Genomic DNA, 11,961 nt, shown 5'->3' with positions numbered 1-11,961 from the left:
ATACATATATATATATATGTATATATATATATATACATGTATATATACACACATATATATATATGTATATATATATGCATACATATATACATATATATATATGTATATATATATATACATATATATATATATATACATACACATATATATATATATGTGTGTGTGTGTGTGTGTGTATACATATATACATTACATACAAATATATACACATACACACACATATAAGGGATAAAATATTTGGTGTTAATTATAAACTAAACGGAATCGGAAGATTTCATCCGCTGGTGTTAGTTTGATACTACAAGTTTAAAGTAACTGGATAGGCTGTATTCTATGGCAAAGTATTTTTAAATTGACGTTTTATGAAGAAGGATATCATACATGCAGCCATGCGATCATGAAACAGATATTGCTACATTTCGGAATGTTGTAGGAATATCCACCATTTTCATCACGACTTGTATCTCCTTACAGTGATTCTTAACAACTTTCAGATAAACGTGACATTCATGCATCTAAATAGACGTGTGAAACCTACAGCTGTGGAATTGTACTCCATATCCGAAAATAACAACAAAAATGTCTCAAGAATTTTATTTTATGTATGCCTCTTCACGGCAAATATGCAGTCGAGACATAATGAAGTTAACTAGCGAGCAACAATATTGAATATTACGGTACAAGCGAATTAAGATAGCAGCTTGATAGGAATTTTATTCATTTTTGTCCCTCCTCTTCAATGAAAAGGAAAACACTCCTTATGTGTAAGGAAAAACAAACATATAGATTCTCTAGAATATTGGTTTCAAATTTTGGCACAAGTCAAGCAAGTTCGGGGAAAAGGGTAAGTCGATTACCCGTAATCGATTCCAGTGCTCAACTGGCACTTGTTTTATCGACCTCGAAAGGATAAAAGGCAAAGTCTATCTCGGCGGAATTTGAACTCAGAACGTACAGACGGACGAAATACGCTAAGTATTTTGCCCGGCACGCAAACGATTCTGCCAACTCGCCTCCTTATTTAAAAAGTGGTCAGCGAGTCGCTCCAGAGAATCGAACCCTGCACCTTTCAAATTCTGGCTGAGCGCTCTCTACCATTAAACAAAGCAAACCATGACGGTGCTCCGGAATAATTAACGTTCGCTGATATGTTCGTTATCATGAACCCCCATTTCTCTCATCACCGTCATCATGGTCAACCACTTCACCATCACATTATCATCATCACCATCTTCTTCTTCTTCTTTTTCTTCTTCTTCTTCTTCTTCTTCTTCTTCTCAATCATTATTGTTATCAGTATTGGTTTACTCCCCACTCTAAATTTGTGTGAATAAACAGAATTGTTACTTATGGAGAGCGAAGTAGCCGAAGTAATAAAGGGTTGAACAACGTACTCTTTTACGTTCTGAGTTCAAATACTGCTGTAGCCAAGTTTGCTTTTCTTCATTCCGGGGGTTACCATTTTCTAACGCTACACAATCCCTTTTTCCTTTCCTTTTTCTCCTGTCTATATAAACATGAGGAAATGACATGTGAGATTACCGGACAGAATGTTTTACAATATATAGTAGCGTCTCTGTACATTCTCAGATCAAATCATGCTGGGTTTGATATTGTCTTTTTATTTTATGAGGTCAATAAAATATATACCTGATTTATACCAAGTATAAATCGACTATGTCCCTTCATCTTAAGTTACATGTTATTATTATCATTTTTGTTGGAGTAGAATTAATAGAGTGCAAGAAATGTTGTTCAGTCTTTAGTTTCGTTCCTTTACATTCTAAATCCAGATCGCATCTAAGTCAATTATAATATTGAATGCAGAGTCGAGTCCTGCGTGAATGCAAGGTATGCAATACTTGCGTAACATATATGAATAAATTCAAATAACAGAGCAGATTTTAATACAAATCATTCAAGTTTATGAGAGCCAGTTTGTAAGAGAGTGCATACAGGCAATATGGAGCCTACTTCAACTATATGATTTAGATTTTTAAAACTGCATGTCCTGGTTTGGTTAAGGTGTTCGGCTCACGATCATAAGGTCGTGAGTTCGGTTCCTGGTGGCGCGTTGTGTCCTTGAGCAAGACACTTTATTTCATGTTACTCCGGTCTGCTCAACTGGCAAAATTGAGTAGTACCTGTATTTCAAAGAGCCAGCATAATAAACATTGTGTGTCACTCTGAATCTTCCTGAGAACTACGTTAAGGGCACACTAGTCTGTGGAGGTTTGACCACTTATACGCTAATTTCCCGAGCAGGCTGTTCTGTTACTTGGATCAATTAGAACCCTCGCTTCTGCTTCAAAGGTCGATAAAGTAAAATACCAGTTAAAAGAGCTGAAATCCAATTAACAGATTTTTTCTACCCCACTCCACTAAATTGATATCCTTGTACCCATTTTAGAAAAAAATATTCATTACTATTGATATAATGATAGAGTGACGAATCAAAAATGTAGTTTTGACATTTTTATCATCAGGGCCATACTAAATATTTTGCAGCGTTCAGTTTCGTCCATCCATCCCTTGAGATCATAAGTCCAAGGATTGTCCCTTTGTTTCAGTTGTGTTAAAATTTAATTTCTGCATGTATGGGATCAAATTGTTTGACAACACCCGACTCCTACACATTTCTGGTTCGTACAAATGTAAGTAATCTTATATTATTGTCGTGGAGTGGCCAAATCAGTAATACATTCCTTACAATGTTTAATTTCCTCTCTACGATCTACATTCAAATCCCGTCGGGACCAACTTTACATTTTATTCTTCCATGATCAACGAGTTCAGTACCACACCTATGTTAGAAATCATTATATAGTTACAACTCTTTACGTTCTGTGTTCAAATCCCACAGAGTCCAACTTCGCTTTTTATATTTCAGAGGTCGATAAAAATAACTATCATTCAAGTATTAGAGATCAATATTATCGACTATACACTACTCATTAAAGAAAAAACAAACCTTGAGGCTTTGTGCCTAACTGGCATTTCGTCGGTTACGACGACGAGGGTTCCAGTTGATCCGATCAACGGAACAGCCTGCTCGAGAAATTAACGTGCATGTGACTGAGCACTCACACACGCGATTACCCTTAGTGTAGTTCTCGGGGATATTTAACGTGACACAGAATGCTAAAAGGTTGGCCCTTTGAAATACAGATAGTACACATTTTTGTCAGCTGAGTGAACTGGAGCAACGCGAAATAAAGTGTCTTGCTGAAGGACACAACGTGTCGCCGGGAATTGAATTCACAACCTTACAATCGTGAGCCGAATACCCACTAACCACTAAGCCACGCGCCTTCATTGACTTTGTGTCTATGTCGAAGATAATTATTATTACTATGAGACAGATGATTGACAATACGAGTCTCAATTCCAACACCTTTTAGCCTCTTGGGTAACAATTCAGATTTTGTGCCAAGTACACCAATAACCACTGGAATCATTGTCGCCTTTATCACTCACAATATCTTCATCTCTCCGTTTAGGTGCTGATATATCTCAATTTCTTTGGTATGCACTCTATTATCATATAGTTATTCGGCGATCTGGCAGTAACGTCAGCGTCGGATAAAATGCATAGCGGTATTACTTCCGGCTCTTTTCGTTCAGAGTTGAAATTCAACCGCGATCAACTTTGCCTTTCATCCTTTCGGGGTCGATAAATTAAGTACTAGTGAAACACTGGGGTCAATGCAATCGACTAGGCCCCTCCCCGAAAGTTTCAGACTTTGTATCTATTGTAGAAAGGATTATTATTATTAATAATAATAATAATAAGGCGGCAGGCTGGCAAAATCGTTAGCGCGCCGGACGAAATGCTTAACGGTATTTCGCCCGTCGCTATATTCTGAGTTCAAATCCTGCCGAGGTCGACTTTGCCTTTCATCCTTTCGGTGTTGATAAATTAAGTACCAGTGAAACGCTGGGGTCGATGTAATCAACTAATCCTCTCCCCCGAAATTTCAGGCTTTGTACTTATAGTAGAAAAGATTATTATTGTTATTGTTATTATTATTATTATTATTATTATTATTATTATTTAGTTGGCATTTATTGAGAACGTTCACTGCATTACTGAGTGCAGCTCTGCAAGCCTTGTTGAGTTTTACTTTTATAGACAGTACTCTTCGTAATATGCGTATACTACCTTGTAATGCTATTTTCTGAATGTTTTACATATTTATAAATGCTGGAGCTTTTGTTTATGTTGATAAAATATGTTGTTGTTATTGTTGTAGTTATAGCTGTAACCATTGTCGTCGATGTTACTATATAAATCATTTCTTTCTACTTATAGCGTTATCAACGAAATGGTTGCTAGAGCTATTAACAGTAAGAAATAGAAGACAGGACCGGTATTTGTTACAATGCACATTATCAGTTCATTAATTTTCGGCAATTTCAGAAAACTATTTTCTTCAGAGTAATTATACTTTCACACAACACAGCTTTCTGCATCTGTTTACCAACTTAGACATCTACTCTTCTAACCTTAATTACTATACTCATGTTTCCTTAATCGCTTGTCAATGCCACCAACTAAACAATCACAAAAGCACAACTCTCACCTCAATTCCTTTCTATCCCGAATGCATTTCAGATTCTAACTGTAATATTGAAAACAATAAATCGTTTCCTTTCTGGTCATTGAGGGTTTCAATAAAAAATAACCATACTATATCGTTAATCAACATGCATTCATCGATGTAGCTAGCCAAGTCTTCCACCATCACAACCCACATAGTAACATATGTATAAATTTTACAGTATGATTAATCATCACAAAACTCACTGAATGAATAAGGTTGGTTTCATTGACAAGACATTGCTACACATACGTACGCATACGCGTGAACACACATACATACATACATAAACCCATAATGAGGTAGAGGCCATTACCACTCACAATATGAAAGAGTATTGGTGGAATGTCCCAATAAAAACCTCAATAAAATGCAGACATAATAGACCGGATATAGTAATCTGGGACAGAGAAGAGAAACTGTGTACAGTAGTAGAAATCAGCTGTCCTGCGGACGTCAACATCACACTAAAGATTAGAGAAAAAGAGAACAACTACGCCGAGCTACTGAGAAATTTGCAGATACTCCACCCAGTCTACAAGTTCAGATTCATACCCGTGATTGTTGGGGCACTGGGATATGTAACGAACTGCCTCAACAAAAACCTGGAAAAATTAGGGTTCTCAAAACCTGAAAGAAAAAGGCTGATTAGAAGACTACAGATTCAAGCCATCAATGGAACTGTAAAGATATGTAAAACTTTCCAAAAATTTAGCACATAAATACATATGCATGCATCTAGACATGAAAATATATACATAAAAACGCATCCATAAAACAAACATACAAATCTGCGCATAAATACATATGCATACGCCTAGACATGAAAATATATACATCAAAAGGCATTCATAAAACAAACATACAAATCTGCGCATACACTAACACCAAATACTGCACACACACACACACACACATATGCACAAATACCTAGATGATGTTGATAAAAGTTCCAATGAAGGAGCCTTGAATCTATGTTAGAGTCCGGCTTTTTCTCTATTGACAAGAAATACAGAAATGAAACTGATTGAGAACATACATACATACATACATACATACATACATACATACATACATACATACACCGCTTTGCTGACAATACAAAAGTATCACAGACAGTTAACCCTCCGGATTTTAATGCGAAACTACAGAAAGACCTGAACGCAGCATAAAAATCAATTGAAGAAAAGAATACAGTCCATTGTTGAAAAATTTCAAGCTTTCCGCTATCAAAGAGTCACAATCGTTGCATGACCTGGGAATCCACATCAGTAATGATGCATCATTTTGAGTTCATATTACTAATATGCAAGCAACTCGCTTGTTGAATTCTGAGACCATTTACTACAAAAATAGGAAACCATATTGATCATATACAGAGCATTTGGCACTATGTGTCGACCATAATTGCGGACAATGGTCCAAAACTGGACAACTGCTTCCAGTTATTGTCGCCTCGTAGCGTCAAACCAACAGCGGAGCTCGAAGCAACTCAACTCTCATAGCGGTATTCCAGTATGGCCACTACATGTGGGTGAAATATATAAAAGTAAAACTGTAAATGTGTGTGTATATGTGTGTCTGTATATATAATATAATATGCACAGTGCGATGGGTAAATTGTCGCTATTTTGTATTTTTATTTCGCGCATGGACATTTTTTTTTCATCGACTACACAGTATGGTAGTATCAGTCGGGCACCGTTTGTGAGAAAAAAACAGACCAAGACACAATTCACTCTGCTAGAAATTTGGAAACGACGTGTTGTACTACTTTGCAGTACTGACATTTCAGAGTATTTGGGTGTCAATCTGAGGACAGTGTAAAGGATTCGGAAAGAGTTAGATGAGTCTAATAGTGATTACGAAGGTACGGCAAGTCGGAAAAGTCACTCTAGTCGTTCTCATAAAGGGAGGACTCCTGAATTTGTTGGTGAGATCCAGGCCCTGATTGACAACGATCCCTCCAAGTCAATCAGGTCCATTGCCAGGGGCATGGGTGTATCTGAGTTTGTTATCAGACATGTAGTGCATAAAGATATTCTCATACAAGATGAGAATGGGCCAATTTTTATCCCAAGCCATCAAGGACAAGAGGAAAGACCACGCTACGAAAAACAAACTCAAGCAACCTCTCCAACCGAACATGCTTTGGTCTTTCTCAGACGAGAAAAGTTTCTGCCAGGATCAGATGGTAAACACACAGAACAACCGTTGGCTTGCCGTGTCCCCAAAACATGTACCGAGAGTGATAAACATCAAACATCCAGTCAACATCATGGTGTTTAGAGTGATCACTAGCGATGGTGACGTTATGCCTACATTCATCTTCCCACACGACCTCAGATTAAACACGGAGGCCTACATCAAGTGCTTCGAGGAGGTAGTGCTGCCCTGGGTGAAGAGGGTGGTTACTGGAAGACCCTATGTATGGCAACAGGACTTTGCACCATGCAACACAAGTAGGAGAACCCAGTCATGGCTGTCAGACAATTTCTACGACCACATCACCCCTAACATCTGGCCAACTAACTCCCCAGACTGCAACTCTCTTGATTATTATGTGTGGGGTTGAGCGAGAGACCAACAAAACTCCTTGTAACACGAAAGATGACCTGAAGGCAAGGATTATGGCAGTATTCACCAACTTCAACAAGGAGACCGTCCAGAAGAAGTGCAGGAGATTCTGAAGTCATCTAGAGGCAGTGATTGAAACCAATGGCGATTTTATTGAATAAATTTACTCTTTAGTATATCAAGATATTTTTATGTAACTTTGGTAAATATATCTGTTAAAATGAGTTGTCAGTGTTATTTTCCTTTTTGCGTAATTTAGACGACAATTTATTCACCGTACCCTATATATGTGTGTGTGTGTGCGTGCGCGCGTCAAACAAACAAGAGAAGCAACAAATTGAATTCACAAGATTCTTTATTAATGACAGTGTTTCAATCTCAATTAGAACTCATCAGCGTAATATAGTTTTAAATTTTGGTACGGGGCTAGCAATTTTAAAAGAAGAGACTTAGTCAATACCTTCAACTTTATTTGTACTCTTATCAATCCCGAACGGATGAAAGGCAAATTTGACCGAAGTAGAAATCAGAACTTAAAGAGAAATTAGAACGTCAAGAAAGGCGAAATACATCAGTCGTTACTTACAAGAAAGTTTAAACAGGTGACAGATAGGTGAAGGTCGGTGACAAGTCTCAACAAAGGTGAAGGACGTTTGTCCTTCCAATGATCAGAAGAGATCTTCGCCTGTTCTAGGACCTCGACGTTAGTAACAAAATTACTCTAGTGGATGCTTAGGATGATGCGAGGGCAGCGCGGATGGAATCGCTCAAAGAGTCATAGATGATACCGATAGCTGACCAACGACTCTAAGCCGTACAAGAGTGTGGTCAGAACGATAGTTCTGTCTACATTAATTTTGGTTCCTTTCTTCAGATGGTTACTACAATCAACTGCTTGTTGACGAGGACTATTGTTGTTTGGGAAGATAGAAACTAGATCTGATTGTTATTTCTTTGACAAGTTAGTAATAAGTAAAACTTGCTACAGATGATCGTTGGAACCATTTCGTAATTTCGCCAAGAGTGCTTCTGCTGCTCTAAGATATCATTTTATATCCATATTTGTAATTATTTTTCTCTTTAGCCTCTCTCCCTTTCTTCTAACAACTGCTAGCAGCGTTTCGATATTAAGGTATTCCCCTCCCACTTTTTTTCCTTTTTTTTTTTAACATTAACACACATATACGCATATTGTCAGTGACAATGTGAGCTACTGACTTTCAGGTCGGCAGAAACAAGAGGTGGTGTTTATTTCTTTGACAAGGTAATTAGAAATACAAGTTTAGAAGAAACAATTGCAACTGAGAATTGAAACCGAGCGGTAACTTCACCTCGCAAGAGTCTTATTACGACTCTAAGATAACATTTTAGCTCCTTACAATTCTTTTTCTTTTTCTCTTCCTTTATTCTAACTAATAGCATCTAGGTATTGTGGTACCTTCTCGCTTTCTTTTTACATCGACTTACTCATATTTGATATATATCACCCGAAACCACCTGATCTACTCTTATCTTTCACCGTAATTTTTTCCAATCAATATTTCATGCGTATTCTAGATTTTTTTTCCATCCTATATACGGCCTCAATAATGTTTCCGTATAAGTAGTCAATTATTCTGCCTAGTACAAAGGTTTGCGTTTTTGTGATTTGCTACATTACCGTTTTCCAAAGCTATCATATATTCACGTAAACAATTCGTTTATTTTGATTTTCTCATATTTACCCATATCAAAATCTCTAATTTGCATCACTGCCAGGGAGTGAATAATCTGCTTCCCTTTGAAATAACCAGTATTTCTTTATATATTTCCTTGTTCCGTGCGATTTTCATTCACTCACATCGCAGCTCTGTCATGCAAACCAAATTCAGACGTGTAAATGGGTTGCACAGTGATAATAATCGCACCTACAAAATAATGCCGCATCGATTTAGTACCTTATAATTAGACAGCAACGTGAAAATGCCATGGTTTTCTCAATAGTCGCAACAATAATCGCATTTGTAAATAGCAACGATCATATTTCCTTTTAGATTTTTACAGAGATTTTCTTCCATCACTTAATATAGACAAATTGCATAGATTATGAAAGATCGCTTGTCCACCATTTGAAATATCTCCACCAAAATCAAATTACAGATATTTTATTTTCAGTTATTATACCTTGTTACTTTGTTTACTGTTACGGTGTTTCCGGGAATTATGGAACCCTAGCGATGTTGTGATCGTTGTTTTATGTGTTAACCTGTTGCTATGTTACACTCATCCTATCAGTACATTACTGTATCTCTACTGTATCTATTTCAAACTGATATATCTATTTCTGGTATTTCCTTAAGATATTAAACATTTCGCTTGCTGTTTCGAAGGAGTGGTAGTATTGGGCGTTTTTTTTCACTTTAGCATTTAATCGACATTTTTCCGCTTTGCATATTCACAAATATGCTACCGATCCTTTGTGGCTATTTTAATTTTGTTCTTGGTATTTTCAGTGCAGTAACATTTTCTGTCAATAATAGCTTAATGAACAACTTGACTACTGGCATTTTAACGTAATTCTATAACACACGGTGTCATTTAAATACAGCTTGATATCATGAACCTTCTATATTGTCGTGTCAATTTGTCCCTGTGCTAAACTTAAATTAGAAACTTTGTTGCACTTGTTTTCTTTGTCGCCTTGTTTATTGGCTTCTGAGGGTTAAGTGTCAAATATGCTGTCTTCCTTAGTAATGAAACAGCATTAGATTAAAATCGCCATCTGAGTATCATCGTAAATGTATACCTACAGTTAGAGGGCTTGATGTTGTGTATTTGTTTCAGGTAAAAAAATTTCATAAACTTGCTATGTTAAAAACACAGTACATATTGGCGCGAGACGAACATCATCACTTCAGTAACACACAAGAACGACAGATACATTTCACCTTTCTTGAGGTTCGTCAGTGCTGCGCCCGTTCATTTTTATTTCGGTGCTCCGAATTGACAGAATCACTGGAGCGTCAAACACAATAACTTGCAATATTTTTACTAGCTCTTTACGTTCTGATTTCTGCCGCGTTTAACTTTGCCTTTCACCCCTCTGTGGTCGATAAATTAAAGTATTAATGAAGTACTGGAAGCGCTGGTATAGACTAAACCCCCTCCCTCAAAATTGCTAGTCTCGTACCAAAATTTAAAACAATTTTTTATTTATTTATTTCCATAAGTGTGTGCATATGTGTGACTATGCATGTGTGTGAGTTTTTACATATCGATGAGGATAGGGATGGAACCAAGTAGAATATTTACATGGTGTGGATTATGTGCATCAGTATATTTGTCCAAATAAAAGAATGAAGCTAAATGAATGATTATATATATATAAATTAAGAAATGGAGTTAAACGCAGGTGTTATTCAAATCTTTATACTTCCGACATATGTTTCGAAGAAAACATTGATATTATTCCGGATGCAATAAAATGTCAAACAAAGCAATCATCACGTCAGGGAAAAAAAGAGAGACATCAATAAGCCATTTTAGCTGAATGTGATTACCATGTATATGATGAAGGGGAACGCTGGCAAGTTATTTTTTAAAAACTGTTAAAAGAGTTAACGTCAAAGGCAATTTAGAGAAAGAGAAGGATGGAAAAAGAAAGAAATTAACAGAAAATTAAGAGTGGAGAAATATAGTGAGATAGATAAATAGGAATAAAGCTTAAAAGCGTGGAAATAGATATATGTAGTGGAAATAGATATATGTAGTGGAAATAGATATATGTAGTGGAAATAGATATATGTAGTGGAAATAGATATATGTAGTGGAAATGAAATGTAAGAAGACAGTTAAAGGTCAAATTTTAAACATCAATGGAGGTTTATATCGTGATGATTGTCTACTCTACCTTCAAAATGTTTCTAACCAAAAATTACAAAAGGTTAAAAATGGTTGGTTAAATTTTTCTGAAGCGTGGGCTTAAGCATTGTTTTCGATGATGATATAACTAAAGCCAACTTATATAATGATTCATATTTCCCATACCATAAACCCTCAACTAATTTATAATATATTAGCTCTTTCAGTAATCATTCAAAAGCTATTACAAGGAATTTAGTTAGAAATATTTCGCTTAGACTTTCTAGATTATCTGCCAATGTTGATATCTTCAGCGATAAAGCCGAATTTTATAACTCTGCCTTACTGAAGGCAGGTTATAAAGAAAAAAATTACCTATATTAACCCTATTGACATTAATTCTACCTCTTATTAATCAGGACATGAAAACACATCATAATGGTAATAACAATATAAATTTTAGTTCGAACAACAACACTAAATCGAAAAATATAATTTTGCAGCGTGAGATAACCGTTTGTAAAAGTAAATCTAGGACTTTTAACGATAATTACCCTAATGACAAGGTATGTAAGTAAAACTGTTTGGTTGATAATTCCATATGGTAAGCAGATCAAATCCAATTTCCTTTACTATATATACGCGTGCATACACATACACAGGCGCGTGTGAACGATGTCGAGGGAACGTCCGCTACGAATGATATTTCTTGACACAGTACACTTCGAAGACGAGCGCCAGACGCTGAACAAAAATAAATGAACTGCAACCAGGCTCAATAAAAGGAGCCAGAGTTATTGGCTGCAATTACATACTTCAAATTAGTGTTGGCACAAATTAAATCAGCTTGCAAATACACGTTCATTTACTAAAGTTATACTCTAGCTAAACCCGAACAGCCCGAGTGCCGGAGTCGCCACTGATATATATATATATATATATA

The sequence above is a fragment of the Octopus bimaculoides genome, chromosome 2, assembly GCF_001194135.2.
Source record: "Octopus bimaculoides isolate UCB-OBI-ISO-001 chromosome 2, ASM119413v2, whole genome shotgun sequence".
Lineage (NCBI taxonomy): Eukaryota > Metazoa > Mollusca > Cephalopoda > Octopoda > Octopodidae > Octopus > Octopus bimaculoides.
The sequence above is the reverse complement of the archived record's forward strand: the minus strand, read 5'-3'. Positions refer to the sequence as shown.